Here is a 14688-nt window from a genome sequence, read left to right as displayed (position 1 = left end):
ATAGGTGTACCATATCCCTGTGTTTCGTAAGAGGCGACCAGGGTTGGCGTCAGGAAGGGCATCCGGCCATAAAACATTGCCTCAAGAAAAAGCCAAACCCCTGCACAGCAGGGAAAAATGGCTGTAAAAACGGTCATTTTATTTATTTTTTGAGATTTGATTCATGTGGTTGGAATGATCTATTATTGAGTGATTCAGTGGAAAAGGCATAGCAAACCAACAAATATGACAAACAAAAAACAGCAATCAGAGATTGCAGACCCTCACCAGGACTTAGTATGTGCCAAGTTTCCATTTTTACCTTGATGCGGTTTTTCCGTTTTTTCCAAAAAGTTTTTCCGTTTCTCAACAAAACAGAGGTCCAAAGTTTTTCCGTTTTTAGCTCGCCTGTTCGAAGAACAGAGAGCTATAATGATACCCCCAGCGTGAGCGTGAGCGTGAGCGTGAGTGTGAAAATGTTAAAGTTTTTGGTGCAAGTTATTTCCTTTCCAATGTTTTTATCTACCACACTATTTTTTACTGATTACAATATACAAATACATATATTGCTTTAAAATTATTTGGATCAGACTTCACTGCAATGCTTTATAAAAAATATTATTAGACTAGTCTTTTAAAAATGATAAATGTATTAACAGGCGAGCATTGGGTGGCTTTGACACCAACTCTCTGGTTTAAATATGGCTGCCACACCACGTGACATATGATGTCATAACCATCATTCCAACATTCTGCATGAGTAGTCGCACCAATGGCGAAAATTTTGGCTCAATCCGACAAGTGGTTGCAGAGAAAAACACGAAAGTTCTGTGCGGACAAACAAACAAACAGACAAACAAACGAACTTAAATGCAATACCCTCTCCTTTGGCAAGGGTAACTAGCAAATACAACCGGTCGATTCGCTGATGGGAACACTAAGTGGAGGTGGAGAAAGAGGGAAAGGTGGGAGGAGAAGGATGGAGGAGGGAGGGAGGAGGAATGGAAGGGAGGGAGCGATGACAGTTTGTTGCTGGGTCACGATTCAAACCCAGGCGAGACAACTTGGAGCAAGCATGCATACCTCTTGTATTGGCTATCCTGCTGTGATCTGTCCGAGCAGCAGTTCCGACTCCTAAAAAATAAAATAAAATAAACTTTAATTTGTCCATTTCACAACTACTTTGACAGCCCTTCCTCTCCTTGACCTCCGGAGAGTTGTATGGCGGTGGAGGGGGTTTGGCAGGAGGAGAGCGTGAGGGGTGGGGGGGGAGTGAAAGGAAGGGCAATGTGAGGGAAGGGAAGGGAAGGCAGCGTGAGGGGGAGGGGAAGGCAGTGCAAAGGGGGAAGGCAGCACAAGGGAAGGGGAGGCAGTGCGAGGGGGGAGGCAGCGAGAGGGGTCGGGGAGCAGTGGCAGAGTGTGGGAAGGCAGCGCGAGGGGCTGGGGAAGCAGAGTCTGGATATGAGGCACTATGAGGAGGTGAGGAGGCACGACAAGGAGGTGAGGAGGAACTACGAGGGGGTGAGGAGGAACTACGAGGGGGTGAGGAGGAAGCACGAGGGGGAAGGGAAGGCAGGGCAGTGTGAGGGGAAGGGAAGGCAGAATGAGGGGAAGGAAAGGGAGTGTAAAGGGAAGGAAAGGCAGCATGATGTGAGGGGAAGGGAAGGGCGATAAAACATGCCCAAACAGCAAAAATATAATTTTAACCACCGGGTTTCATATAACTGGGCGGAAGCATCGAAAAACTCATGCTATTTACCTGGCAAATTCAAAACGAAACCATCAGTCCTTAACATTCCCCTTAACAGTGGGGGAGGGGGACAGGGGGAGAGGGATCAGGGTGGCAGAGAGACGGAGAGAGAAAGAGCGAAGGGGGGAGAGAGGGATTGGTATGGGATGGAGAGGGATAAGGGTTGGAGGGAGAGGGGTGTGGGTGTGGGTGTGAGTGGTGGGAGATGGGAGAGTGAGTGGTGAGAGAGAAAGAGGGGGTGGGGTGAGAGAGGGTGGGGGATGAGAGAGGGTGGGGGAGGGTGAGAGAGGGAGAAGGGTGAGAGAGGGAGATGGGGAGAGGGGAGAGAGAGATGGGATGGGGACTGAGTGTAGGGGAGAGTGAGGAGGCGAGGGGGGTTCCGGCAGATGTGACGTCCAGTTTAACAGCACACACATTGATGAATCACACTGCCTGTGAAGCACTGGGATGACAGTTTATAGCTGGGTCTGGATTCGATCACAAGCTAGACAGCTGAGAGCAAGCGTGCATACCTCTTGGCTATCCTGCCGTGGTGTCAACGAAATGTTTCATTTTTTTTCGTATTTATGTACGCCGAAGTGATGGGTCGGATAATGAAAGAATCCTCCCTACAAGTCATGGACCGGTGTTAGTGGGTTTGTTTGTTGGGCTACTCCTCCTGCAGTTCTGGTCCAATTACATCCACACTTGCGACAGATGATCAGCATTACCCCAATTAATGCATATGAGTGTTTTTTATCTTTGCTGGTGGTCTTGGGGAGGGGGGAGGGGTTTTGGGGGAGGGATGCAAATTCTCTATGTAAATGTGTATCGTGCAGCACCGCCTCCATGTGGGAGAGGGTATTACAAGTCTCCACCATTTAGAGTGCAGTATTCCCGCTCCCACGTTTTCCAATATAATGAGGTGTTGGAATTATAAACAGTAGGTATGTTTTTGCTTCATGCACGTAACCCAGGTTATTTATTTTTCCTATACAGAGCTATCACTTGTAGGCCAGCGGTAAACCTCGATAAAGGGCTATATTTTAGGAGTTTAATCAACCGGCTTGACACAAAGCTACAACAGGTCTCATATGAAAGATGGTGATCTCAGTAACACAACTTCTCAGATGGTGAAGCGAGAGGCTTTCATTTATTATCATATATTCACAATTCTTATCGCACATTCCATTATTACAAATACTGTACATATACTATCTGACATCAGCCTTGTTGTCCTCATATTTTGGTGTGCGGTCCATGAAATATTCACATTTGAAGGATACACCCATCTGAATATTTGGACCATTTCAGAAAATCACATAATTTCCCATAAACTACAAGTCAAAGAGCCTTCCTCCTACATGCAACCAAGTCATTGCTGGACATCCAGTACCACAATGGACGAAACTCATGGCTCTATCATCAAACAAATCCACCTTGACACACTTCATCTGGAATCACGTCACGCAACATGCACCAGCAGCAAAAGAACTTTCAGATCACCAAGAAAAGCAGATCTATTTGGCTGGTGGCTTCTCTGATGGTTCGCTTACAGCATGCCTTTCATCTGCAGGAATGTATCATAACAGTCAACTCACATCAATGCAGGAAGAGGCAGATTCTCGGATATTTCTTCATGTGAAGCATGCCGATGATGAGTTCAGACGTAACAATGTGCGTGGGTCCATTACAATCAAATCAGCAGACACTGATGTGCTTGTCTTAGCAGTCCACTACTTTCCACAGTTGCGGGACACTGCCGAAATATGGACAGAGAAAAGAACATCAGCAGGATGCAAGCTTATCCATGCCCTTAAAATAAGGGCATGCAAAGTTTCAGGCTGCTCAGTTTCATGGTTTTGGAGTTATGGAGGAGACACACACCGACACAGACACACACTGACATTTATTATAAAAGAATAAGATAACTCGATTCCACCAATTTGAAAAAAATTAAGAAAGAGGAAATGTCGCTTCAGGCGGCTTCATTTGTGATCCTCAAAATTCTTCTCGCAAAAAAAAACATCATTACACACAGACAGAATATTTTTCATAAAACAGTTTTTTTTTTTACAACAATTATAACCATATCAGTTAACAACAATTATAACTATAAATAGTTTATTATTATAAATATATAAATAGTAATATAAATTAAAATATATATATAAATAAAATAAAATTAAAAAATAACATAAATAGTTTACAATTATTATAAATAGTTCACAACAATTATAACCATATCAAAAAAAATCAGTAAAGGCTGAAAGAATTGTTCGCCTAAAGTAAGAACTTTATTAACTTGTAAGCAAGTGAACAATTTTCTGACAACCTTGGTCATCAGCTAGGTTCTGTTCTTCATTCAGGATTTGACCCTTTTAGCCCAGAAGCTCTCCAAACCCTTGGTCCACAACATCAGCCATGAGTTTACACCAGCAGATCCAGCTGCATCCCGACAGCTATGGGTTTACCTCATTGGATTCATAACCTCAGCTGTGTCAAAACAGCCAGTCAATCTAGCAATGCGGCCACACAATTTAAGCTTTCTATATGGAATACTTCACTGAACCCATCGACGCTTTTTAAAAACCTTCCTTGCGAGAGGCTTTCATTTATTATCATATATTCACAATTCTTATCGCACATTCCATTATTACAAATACTGTACATATACTATCTGACATCAGCAGTGAATACATACACGCCTGACCTTGCAGATTACACAACATTCCCCAGCATGTCCATTTTGCTCACCACTGCATTGAGCTGTTATTCAAATACAAAACACTGCCATTTTAACAGATTTCCCATGCATTCTACTGCACCACCCAACAACCAGTGAAAATGTTTTAAAATGCATTGATTTGAATATTTCTTAACTACATAAGAAACATTATAGTGTATTTTCCAATAAAATAGAAACACAAATCCAATCCATGGTATCCAAGGAGGCTTGGATTCAGAGCCAGGGAAGCTCGGACACACTCGGACACACTCGGACACACACACACACACACACACACACACACACACACACACACACACACACACACACACACACACACACACACACACAATCGAAGAGTATGCTGGTACTCTATGTAAAATGTCCCCATCTGCTACATACAAAACTAAAACTCGAGTATCTTCTCTGAATAGTCACTTTTGTCTGCATATGAGAACCAACTTGGTTTATTCAGCTGATTATTGAGGCAGTGATCACTTTTCACTTCCCAGGACCATGGCAAAGGCAAAAAAAAGAGATCGGTCAAATCTGGGATTTCATCTTCTCGTTCATAATAATAACAATAATAAATAATAATAATATTACAAAAATAATATTTTTTTACGTCTAAGCAGCCTCTCTCAATGGCAATGATTCTGGTACCATCCGACAGAGATTTACCTCATGCATCATCCTTTGGTAGTGTAATTTTAATAGCTTGAAAGGATTCCACGAAACGTACGAAAAACTCTCTTCCTTTGTGAAAGAAAAGGCAAGGTTCGGGTTCAAAATTGATCATGTGCATCCATCGTCAATGTACATATTTGCTGGGATCCTAAGTCTAAGTCTTGATTGAACTGACTTGGTGCCACAACCATTTCTGGCAACTTGATAGTTGTGCAAAAACTAACTCAGCAATACAGCAATCTAGGTCAGACTTGACTACAGTTCAGAAACCGAGCAAGACGATCGGAAAACATCCGTCCTTCTTGTATTAGCATGGTTTTCAGAGACCCTTTCAACTGTCGATGGAATCGTTCCATGAACCCATTAGGTTATGGGTGATAAGCTGTGGTTCAGGTTCTCCTACTGCCAAGTAGATCAGAGCTTGGAAAAGTGCTGATTCAAACTGATAACCTCGATCTGTGGTTATTGTTGAGGGTACACTCAACACAGCTACCCAATGTGAGATGAATGCTTGTGCTACCATCTCTGCTATCTGGTCAGGGATTGGTATTGCAACCGGCCAATGAGTAAAAAGATCAATGCATGTGAGCAGGTATGTATTGCCATCTGATGGAGGTAGAGGTCCAACTATATCAAAGTAAATGTGGTCTAATCTGGCATCCGGTGTGGAAACGTGCCAAGAGGAGATCTGATATGTCGATGTATTTTGGATCTCTGACATGTCATGCAGGTTCTGGACCAGTCTCTGACATTATGATGCACTCTCTGCCAGACAAAACGCCGAGACACTAAATGTTGAGTGGCTCTGATGTCAAGGTGAGATAAATTGTGGAGAGCGTCAAAAACTGCATGTTGATACGCGATACGGACGTAAGGGCGAGGATCACCTGTTCAAACGTCACAGACAATCCTCTCCTAAGAAGTCGGAAGTGGTACTTCCTTGAACTGGATTGATGTTGAATTGGTTCACAGCCATTGTAGCTCATCATCACACTGTTAGGCTTCAGCTATGGTAGCGAAATCGATGATGGTAGATACATCCAAAGTATTGACGTCAACCCGGGGGAGTGCATCTGCTGCAGAGTTGTCTTTGACACTGATGTGCCTCAAGTCCGTCGTGAACTGAGAGATGAAATCAAGATGTTGTTCTTCTCTTGGAGAGCGACGATCGAGTCCTGACTTGAGAGCATAAGTCAATGGCTGGTGGTCCGTTTAGATAGAGAATGTCTTCCCTTCGAGCATATGCCGAAAGTGTAACACTCAGGTAGGCTACTGGAAGTTCTCTCAAGGTAGGCTTTTGGGTAATAATGTCTGTAGAATTCAAAAATCCATTTCGTACAAAAATCTACTTGGACGTTTTTCCAAAATTTGCTCTTAAAGTGGGGGTACCTTGTAATTGCAATATCGCGATTTTGTGTCGTGGCTCATTTTGGCTTTGTAGTCTTGTCTTGGAAAGCTGTAAATCTGTACTGATACAAACAAATAAGGTATCATATGAACAAGTGTCATCTCCTCATTCACTTTATATGCTGGACTGCCAGCTATTCACAATTTCATAAGATTGATGAGGTTATTTATGACTATACCCCAATTTTGTTGGTGATGCTCTTGAAAAATGTGTGTTAGATACTTTTTTATTTGTTGAGAATGCATATATTCAACTTAAATGGTGCTTATGGTTTATTATAATGAAGTAGAATCTTTCAGCTGTAAGCATTTGACACCATCCATATGTTTGTACGACATCTTGGGAGCAATATCCAGAGCTTTTTACCGATGGGAGGCGTCTACAGCGACACGTCGGCATCCAGCAACATTGGCCATGTCTAGTCATTCACTATTGGGTCAAGACGTGACGTCAAGGCATCAATCATACCAACAGTGATTCCCACCATGCATGACTGCGTAAACTATCTGTCTCATTGAGACTGAGGTTCAAATAGGATTTTGGTGTTTGACGATAAGCATGATAAATTCAGAACATGGTGTGCAGCCTTCCAGACCATGATCAGAGGAGTACTGCTGGCATACGATGAACAGCTTAATCTCATGGTTCAACAAACTGTATGGCTGATTGCTCAGAACCCAAAGCACTCTTCGAGGGTCTAAACCAAGTCTACATTTCTAACCCTGATGTCGGTTTGGAGCAGGTCTGGAATCGCCTTCAAGAAAGACTTGGTAGGGATGAAGCAATGACTCAATCATTGATAAACAAGCTGGAACTTTTGCCTCAAGTCTCACCTCATGATCGCAAAACTTTGCAGAAGTTCAGCGACACCATTCTGGAAACAGGAAAAAAAGACCACCAAAAAGGATGGTTCCCTTACCGGACTTGCAGCTTTGGATTACCATACATCTCTGTTCCTCAAACCAATCATAGCGAAGCTTCCACCTGACCTCGTGGATCATTGGAGGGTGCAGGCTTTTAATTATTAAGAAACCCACAATGTTACCTTTTCTCCATTTCAATGCTCGCATCTTTAATTCGGCGCAATGCAAAGATTCAAAATGACCTCATTCTGCTTGGTTTTCTCAGGATATGATGATGGATCACGTTCTTTAGCTACTAAAGTGAAAGTTCCACTCAGTATGAAGAACAGAATGTTTGCCTTCACTCATGACATTCGTCCAAGGGTCAGAGTAAACAAGACCAAAGTCACAGGTGAATTGCTGCCACAGATTGTCGAGCAACCGACCACAGCAGTCGTATCGCCTTCTGAAAATCAGCGCCCTCATCGTCGAATAGAAGATCCGCAACAATTCTGCCCTATTCATGGAACAAAACATCCTCTTGCACATTGCAGAACATTCAAAGCGAAAACATTGCAATCCAGACTCATCCTTTTTAACCAATGGAAAATATGTACCAAATGTGCTCAGTCAACTAACCACTTAGCCAAGGAGTGTCAAGTAAAATTACATTGTTCTCAGTGCGACAGCACCCGTCATTGCTTAGCACTTCATGATGCCAATTGTGCTACCCTCGATAGACCGGCAGGGAGGCAATTTATCAGAAACTCTTTGAACCTCTTTGAAAGCATGGCAAGAAGCAACCCTCGGTGATTAGCAGGTATATGGTAATTTGTGGTATTAGTAGATCCAGAGGAAGTTCTTGTTCCAAGATCTGTCTTGTGAAAGTATTCATCACTGGTAATCCTGAAAATGCATGCTGTGTTGGATGACCAGTCAAATTGGTCTCTGCGCCACAGCAAACTTTTGACTATTTCAACGTGCCATCTAATCTCGTCCCGTATGAACTCAAAAACTTACTGTGGAACTATGGCAGCCATTGTTAGGCGTGTCAGGAATCTCGTATCTTTCAATGGAATCGTCCACCTGCTGCTCCCGGAGCTAACTGAGTGTAATACTAGTCCTTGTAATTCCTCCAAGATTCCAACACTGGAGGTCACAAGGCTCCACTCACATATTACCTCCTATCGCTGAAATGTTTCCCGAACCTGAACCAGAAGCGACCATCTTGCTGTCAATTGGGTGAGATGCTTCTCAGCTGCTTAAGATCGGCAAATCTTGGAATGGATCACCGAATGCGCCGTGAGCCCAGTGTATGGACCTTGGATGGGTGATAATTGGTGATGTTTGTCTGTATGGGGACCATAGCCCTGAGTGAGTCGAGGCCAATTGTACCGACAATCTTGACAATGGAACACAATCAATCTACTCACCATGCCCTAATCGTGTCACCATCAAGGACATCATCCTGCCACCCTGGAAGCAGAAGTGACACTGAGCAACTTCCACAGATGTGGGAACTCATTGAGTTTGAGAAATAGACAAATTTACACCCTCGTGGGGGTACGTTTAAACGGTTGCTCCGCATTGGGACACAGGAGCACTCATCTTAACATTAGGTCAGCATTAGTCTTAAAAGGGGAGATTAACATTAGAGTAGATTGGCGTTGATGGGAGCATTAGTTGGAATCATTGGGGATATAGTGGGTTTGAGATGGTTGACCTATAGTGGGTGCGTAGCTAGCTTAGCAACATAGAGTTAAAAGGAACATGTGTAGTTTAAGGGACAACGGGAAATGCATGAGCTAGTTATAGGGAAAGTGGTTAGATAGATTAGTGCAAGAATGAATGTGGAATGAATGTGGGACAGCAGCTTGGTAGAGGATGAAAACATTGAATAGTGGTGCGAAGGAGTAATTGGGAGGGAAGGAGTAATTGGGAGGGAATGAGTCCTGCCCAAGGAAACATGGGGCTAGTTTAAAGCTTATCAAGTGGGATCCAGGAAAATTACAATGGATGTCGTTCTGTAGTTGCATGGTGCTGTGTGTGGAAAGTTTTACTTTGCAGGGTGCAATGAGGATTGACGAGCTGTGAATGTAGCTCACGAGAGCTGAGTATGGTTTTAGGAAGTCACCCCGGGTGCTGCGAGCCTGCAGGCCATGAATAGGCCATGATCCCAGAGTAGTGTGCTAAATTTATGGTCCCAGTTACCAAAGAAGAGGACCCAGACCGCCAATTGCCAGAGTAAACTGGAGAGAGCTCCCCCCCATAATTTGGAATGCAGCAGGTGAGCTTGGTGGCGGCCTCAGATTCCCGGGGGGTGCCATGTGTGTGTACGCATGTGGAGCCACATGGCCTGCAGGTGGAACCACATGTGCATGTACTGCAGATAGAGCCACACTGCCCAGCCAGGCGATTGTGCGGAGGCACTGATGAAAAACCAAGGGCCAGGCCCGAACAAATATGAGCACCAACGCACGGGATGACAGGTGATCAAGATTATTAGAACCTCATAGTTTAAACAGAGGAATGTTACCATGTTAATGAGTCTCTGGGAAGTTTAATTGATGATGTAATCATTGCTTGAATAATTAGAAATTTTTCCTCTTCGTACCACCCACCACTCAGATGATTACCAGCCTCAGCACCTGAGAACACTTTGGGACCTGCAAACGCAGTTCAAACTCACGCTGAGGTTCCCACAGATCCACCTTTTCTCTTGAGGGGGGGATTAAGACTTGATGTCGTGGGCCCCAAGAGATGTTGGTGCTCGAGACTCAGGTACAGTATAGAGGGGGACAGTTAGAATAGGAGAGGACCAAGGACGGAGTGGGAAAGGACAGGAATAGAGGGACAAGAACAAGGATAAGCCCATTGTGGGGTTTGGGGGACATTTAGACTTGGGACATTTCGGACATTTGGGACACTTGGGACATTTAGAGCCTGTAAAATGATTGGCCGGTGTCGCCACCCTATCAGGTATGTGTACAACAAGAGGCCAACCAGCAACACCTGCCGGCCTGGTTTGCCTATGCCTTTGTTTGCCTTTGGCCATGCCTTTGCCATGCCTGCCGCCCTTGTCATGCCTCCCCAAGTACTGCTTGCCAGCATCATTTGTGGACCAGGGACTATTTTTGTGGTTATACCGACCTGTCAAGGATCTGCTGAAAAACACTTGTCAAAAACCAGCATGAGATTGCACATAATAGATAGCGATTGAGCTTGGTTATGTGTTTCGAATTGAATTTAGAACTGTTTAGATATGTGCATCGAGTGAATGTGTATGAATAGTTACACAACGCATTCGTTTTCCTTCTTGTGGACATGTATGCAACTTTTCTTGTCCAAAAGAAATGTCACACTCAGGGATCTGATAAACAAGCTAATTGTGTTAAAAGGGAACTACGTCTGACATGTACAGGAGCCTGCAGACTCTGGACGAGTCTGGTACGGAGGAGGGGAAGGTGTTCCAGTTTTGGAAAGACCCTGTGGAGTTGCACTAAACACATAAGGAATTCCTCGTTGAGATATTCCCTGAACAATTATGTTTAGTTCGGTTACCCATCCTCTCATATCAGTAGACAGGGAAATTCATTGTGAATATAGTTAAGACCCTCCCCATTGTTCTCTTCGTCATTCTCCAACCCTAATTCTCCATTCTCATGCTTCATTTCCAAATCACATTCTCAAAACACTTCACATCACCAGTCCTTCAACCAATAACCGCCATTACAATGCTGCAATCATTACAGTGCAGTCTGAGTGATCACAATATCAGAGAGGACAGCATGTCATCCCATTAAATCACATGAAAGATAACACGAGATTTGAGGACGGGTACCCGGCAAGATTTAGTCAATTCAGACGGCACTTGAGGTTGCTGAGCAACCCATCGGGTCACAGAGTTATCTGTTGTCTGTCAGCTTCAGGGTCAAAGGTCAGGTCTTGTCATCCCCCATATCCATAACAATATATATATACATATATATACATATATATATATATATATACATATATATACATATATATATATATATATATATATATATATATATATACACATTTACATATTTGTTCACCAAAAAAAATGTTCACGAAAAAAATAAGTGACCACTACTGCATATTCGTTATTGTTGTGTGTCTGTCTGTCTGTATGTCTATCTGTCTGTATGTCTGTCTGTCTGTGTCTGTCTGTCCCGAGCATAGCTCCGTGGGTTTTGATCCGATCCTGATAAAATTTTAGTGGGAGGTTTATATCATGATCTAGTTGTGTTTTCCTGAGAATGGGCGTGGTGCGCCCATTATGGGAGGAGCCACGCCCCAAAAACATGTGTTTTTAGGGGGTAGCCGATTTCAATTTGCATCTTCTCCGAAGGGTTTGTCGAATCTGGCAGGGGTTTCGGTATTTAGTTAGCCCAATGGCACCTGCATAGCCCCACGGAGCTCGATTTTTCATTTTCGTCCCAAGGTCAAGGTCACAAGGTCACGAACTAAGAAAACTTCGAATTTTGACATAAAAATCATACGACCGCCCAAACAGACAAAGAGCAGATGCTTATCACTATGCCTTACTTAACGATTAAACACGAGACAAGGCTATCCAGCAGATCATTCAGGGGGGAAAGAAATCTGGTCTTGGCTTACCAAGAAAGAAGTCGTGATGCTTCCATTAAAATGTCCCAAAATGTGTGAGCGTGCCTTCGTCCGCTGCCAACGCCCTGCCTCGATGTGCACCCACGCGCAAACAGGCTCGAACACCAATCGACGCACGTTGTCATCCCCAGGAATGCCAAGAATAAGGTACGAGCCGAACCAGCAGGAATGGTCCAACCGTCACCCACCGTCAGGAGCCACCAAGAGCCGCAACCAATGGACAGCTGTAAGAAGCTGTAAGGCTGTCACCAACTCACGAACAACATACATATATACATGTATATATTTATGCATATATACATATATATATATATATATATATATATATATATATATATATATATATATATGTATACACAGGGTGTCCCAAAAGTCTGGATCCATAGACATTTTTCCTAATATACAATTTGATATTTTTATTTTTATTTCAGATCCAAGATGGCTTCGAAACTAACAAAATAGAAGATCGAATTGAACTCATTCTCATGTACGCAAGACAGGATTCTTCACAGAGAGGAGTTGCTGCAGAATTCAATAGAAAGCATCCTGATAAGCATCCAATAACACATGCCAATGTTAAAATGTTTAAACGTTTTAGGTTTAAAAATGTTCAACATTCTTGTATCCAGCATATAAACAAGTGTCGCGAAGTCCAAGGCCGTCAATTTGAGCATTTACTGGAATAAAACTTTAAAATAAATTTTTGCTTATGTTTCCAGACTTTTGGGACACCCTGCATATATATATATATATATATATATATATATATATATATATATATATATATATATATATATATATATATATATACATATATATACATATATACATACATATATATACATATATATATATACATATATACATATATATATATATATATATACATATATACATACATATATATACATACATACTGTTTCTGTATGCATATATATATGTATATACATACATAGTGTTGCGGTTCTCGGAACCGCATGCATCCAACAGATCGTGGTCCAAAGACAGTTATTCCATTAATATAGGTGTCGATAGTCCCTTTCCTTTTGTTTAGCGGGACAACAAGGGAGTGCGTTGTGATGATCTAATAGCTCAGGTTGCTTAAATAATTTTCTCCTTCATTTCGGCTAATTATTCCTGAGGTAAATCAGCCACGTGCGCCTTCGCTGTAAGGTGGGCCCTCATTGAGGCTAGCATTGTGGCGCCGCTGTGAGGGAACTGCTGCACAGAGATCCTCGTTCCCAGGTGAGCCCTAAACCCAATGTGTTCAGTGAGTCATGTCGTGCGCTTGGCAGTGCGGGATTATCGACTCGAGCTTCCGATGAACTGGGGAAAATTACCGGTTGTATTAAAAAGGCATGCGAATGAATACCTCTTAAGGGGCTGCACGAATGGTGTTTTTCACAACACGGGAAACACAGCCAGCACGACGCCCACGCTGAACAAAACGCGTATGGAGACCGATAAAGACGACTCCACGCCATGTTGGGCGGGATACGAGTGTGCGGAGTAGAAGCGGCTTGTTCCTTTTCAACCTCAATATCTGACACATATTGGTGTTCACCCCGTGCACACGCTCGCGGAGTCGTGTGAACGCGAGCGCTGGCCACGTGCGTAATGGCCAAACCGCGCACTCTGTATGGAATGTGCTCGAAAGCAGACTCGTGCGGCGCTCGCGAAACGTGCATGGATTTATGCATAATGATGTACCTTCGGCCCTCGCTGGCAGCAGCGGATTCTCCATGGATGGTGAACGTCTTCTCGTCGTTGCAGCCAGTGAAGCTGCGATCGAGCCGGGAATGTACAGTGCGGGCCACGTTGGCGCGCGCGGAACGAGCGCGTTGATAGACGCTGGTCGAACGCCCGAGCGGGTATGAGGGACCCTCGACCGGTCGCTCGGGCATGATCAGGGGTTTTTGCAGGACGATTCGCATGCCAATTTCGGTGTGGGCGATTCATGTCATCTCGTGGTGTCGGAGGAGCGGGGTGTTCCCACTGTCTGGGAGGCCTTGCCGGAAACGAAGTGAGGTGGTTTCCGGCCAAAGTTGGCGGGCCACGTGAGGTGTCTGGGCCAATTGGAGCGCCCGATTCAGGTGATGACGTTTCGATGTGGCATGGCCCCTCCCACCAAGCTGCGGGTCCGATAAAGGTCGGAGAAGACCCTCCGCCTTTCTCTTTCTCCGCCTCTCTCCCCTCATCCTCGTCGACACCGCCACGACCGCCTCCTGCTGTCTGGACTCCGCCTCGTCATCTCCGCCCACATGACGTCAACCCCACCCACCTACCTGGTCCCGCCTACCACTCCACCCTCGCACTCTGGACTCTGCCCCTTCTCAACTCAAGATCCTCCTTTCCGAACACAGTCTCCACACGTGCGGCTGAAGCGAGAGATGACGCACCCACTGTCGGGTACCACACTATGGAGCACCCCTCCCCCCCCCCCAGAAACGTATTGGTGGCTCGTCGTCTTATCAAGCACAAAAGTACAGAGAACGTAGCCTCAACTCCCCTCCCTTCCTGTTGCAAAACTTCCTCTTCATCGGGTTTTCTGTGTGTGCGTGTGTGTGTCTGTGCTGGCGCCTGTCTACTTAAGTAACACTGCAGAAGATCGCTATCATTATTATTATTATTTTCACGTTAAGTCTGCTCTGTGTCCCCTTTT

General features: G+C 44.2%; 1 long non-coding RNA gene across 1 annotated transcript in view; it reads right to left on the bottom strand.

Annotated features, from left to right (window-relative positions):
• Window positions 1–12154, bottom strand: part of LOC147019900 (uncharacterized) — a 130343-nt gene extending 118189 nt beyond the window's left edge. The window contains exons 1-2 of the long non-coding RNA XR_015062054.1: window positions 12018–12154; window positions 3310–3467 (exon numbers count right to left, since the gene is read on the bottom strand). This is a non-coding gene — a long non-coding RNA (uncharacterized LOC147019900). The remainder of the gene's footprint in view (window positions 1–3309; window positions 3468–12017) is intronic.
• Window positions 12155–14688: the final 2534 nt, after the last annotated feature.

This window comes from Eptatretus burgeri, chromosome 9 (assembly GCF_056783735.1).
Source record: "Eptatretus burgeri isolate ZD-2024b chromosome 9, Ebu_testis_v1, whole genome shotgun sequence".
Taxonomy (NCBI): domain Eukaryota; kingdom Metazoa; phylum Chordata; class Myxini; order Myxiniformes; family Myxinidae; genus Eptatretus; species Eptatretus burgeri.
This window is presented reverse-complemented; position numbering and strand designations above follow the sequence as displayed.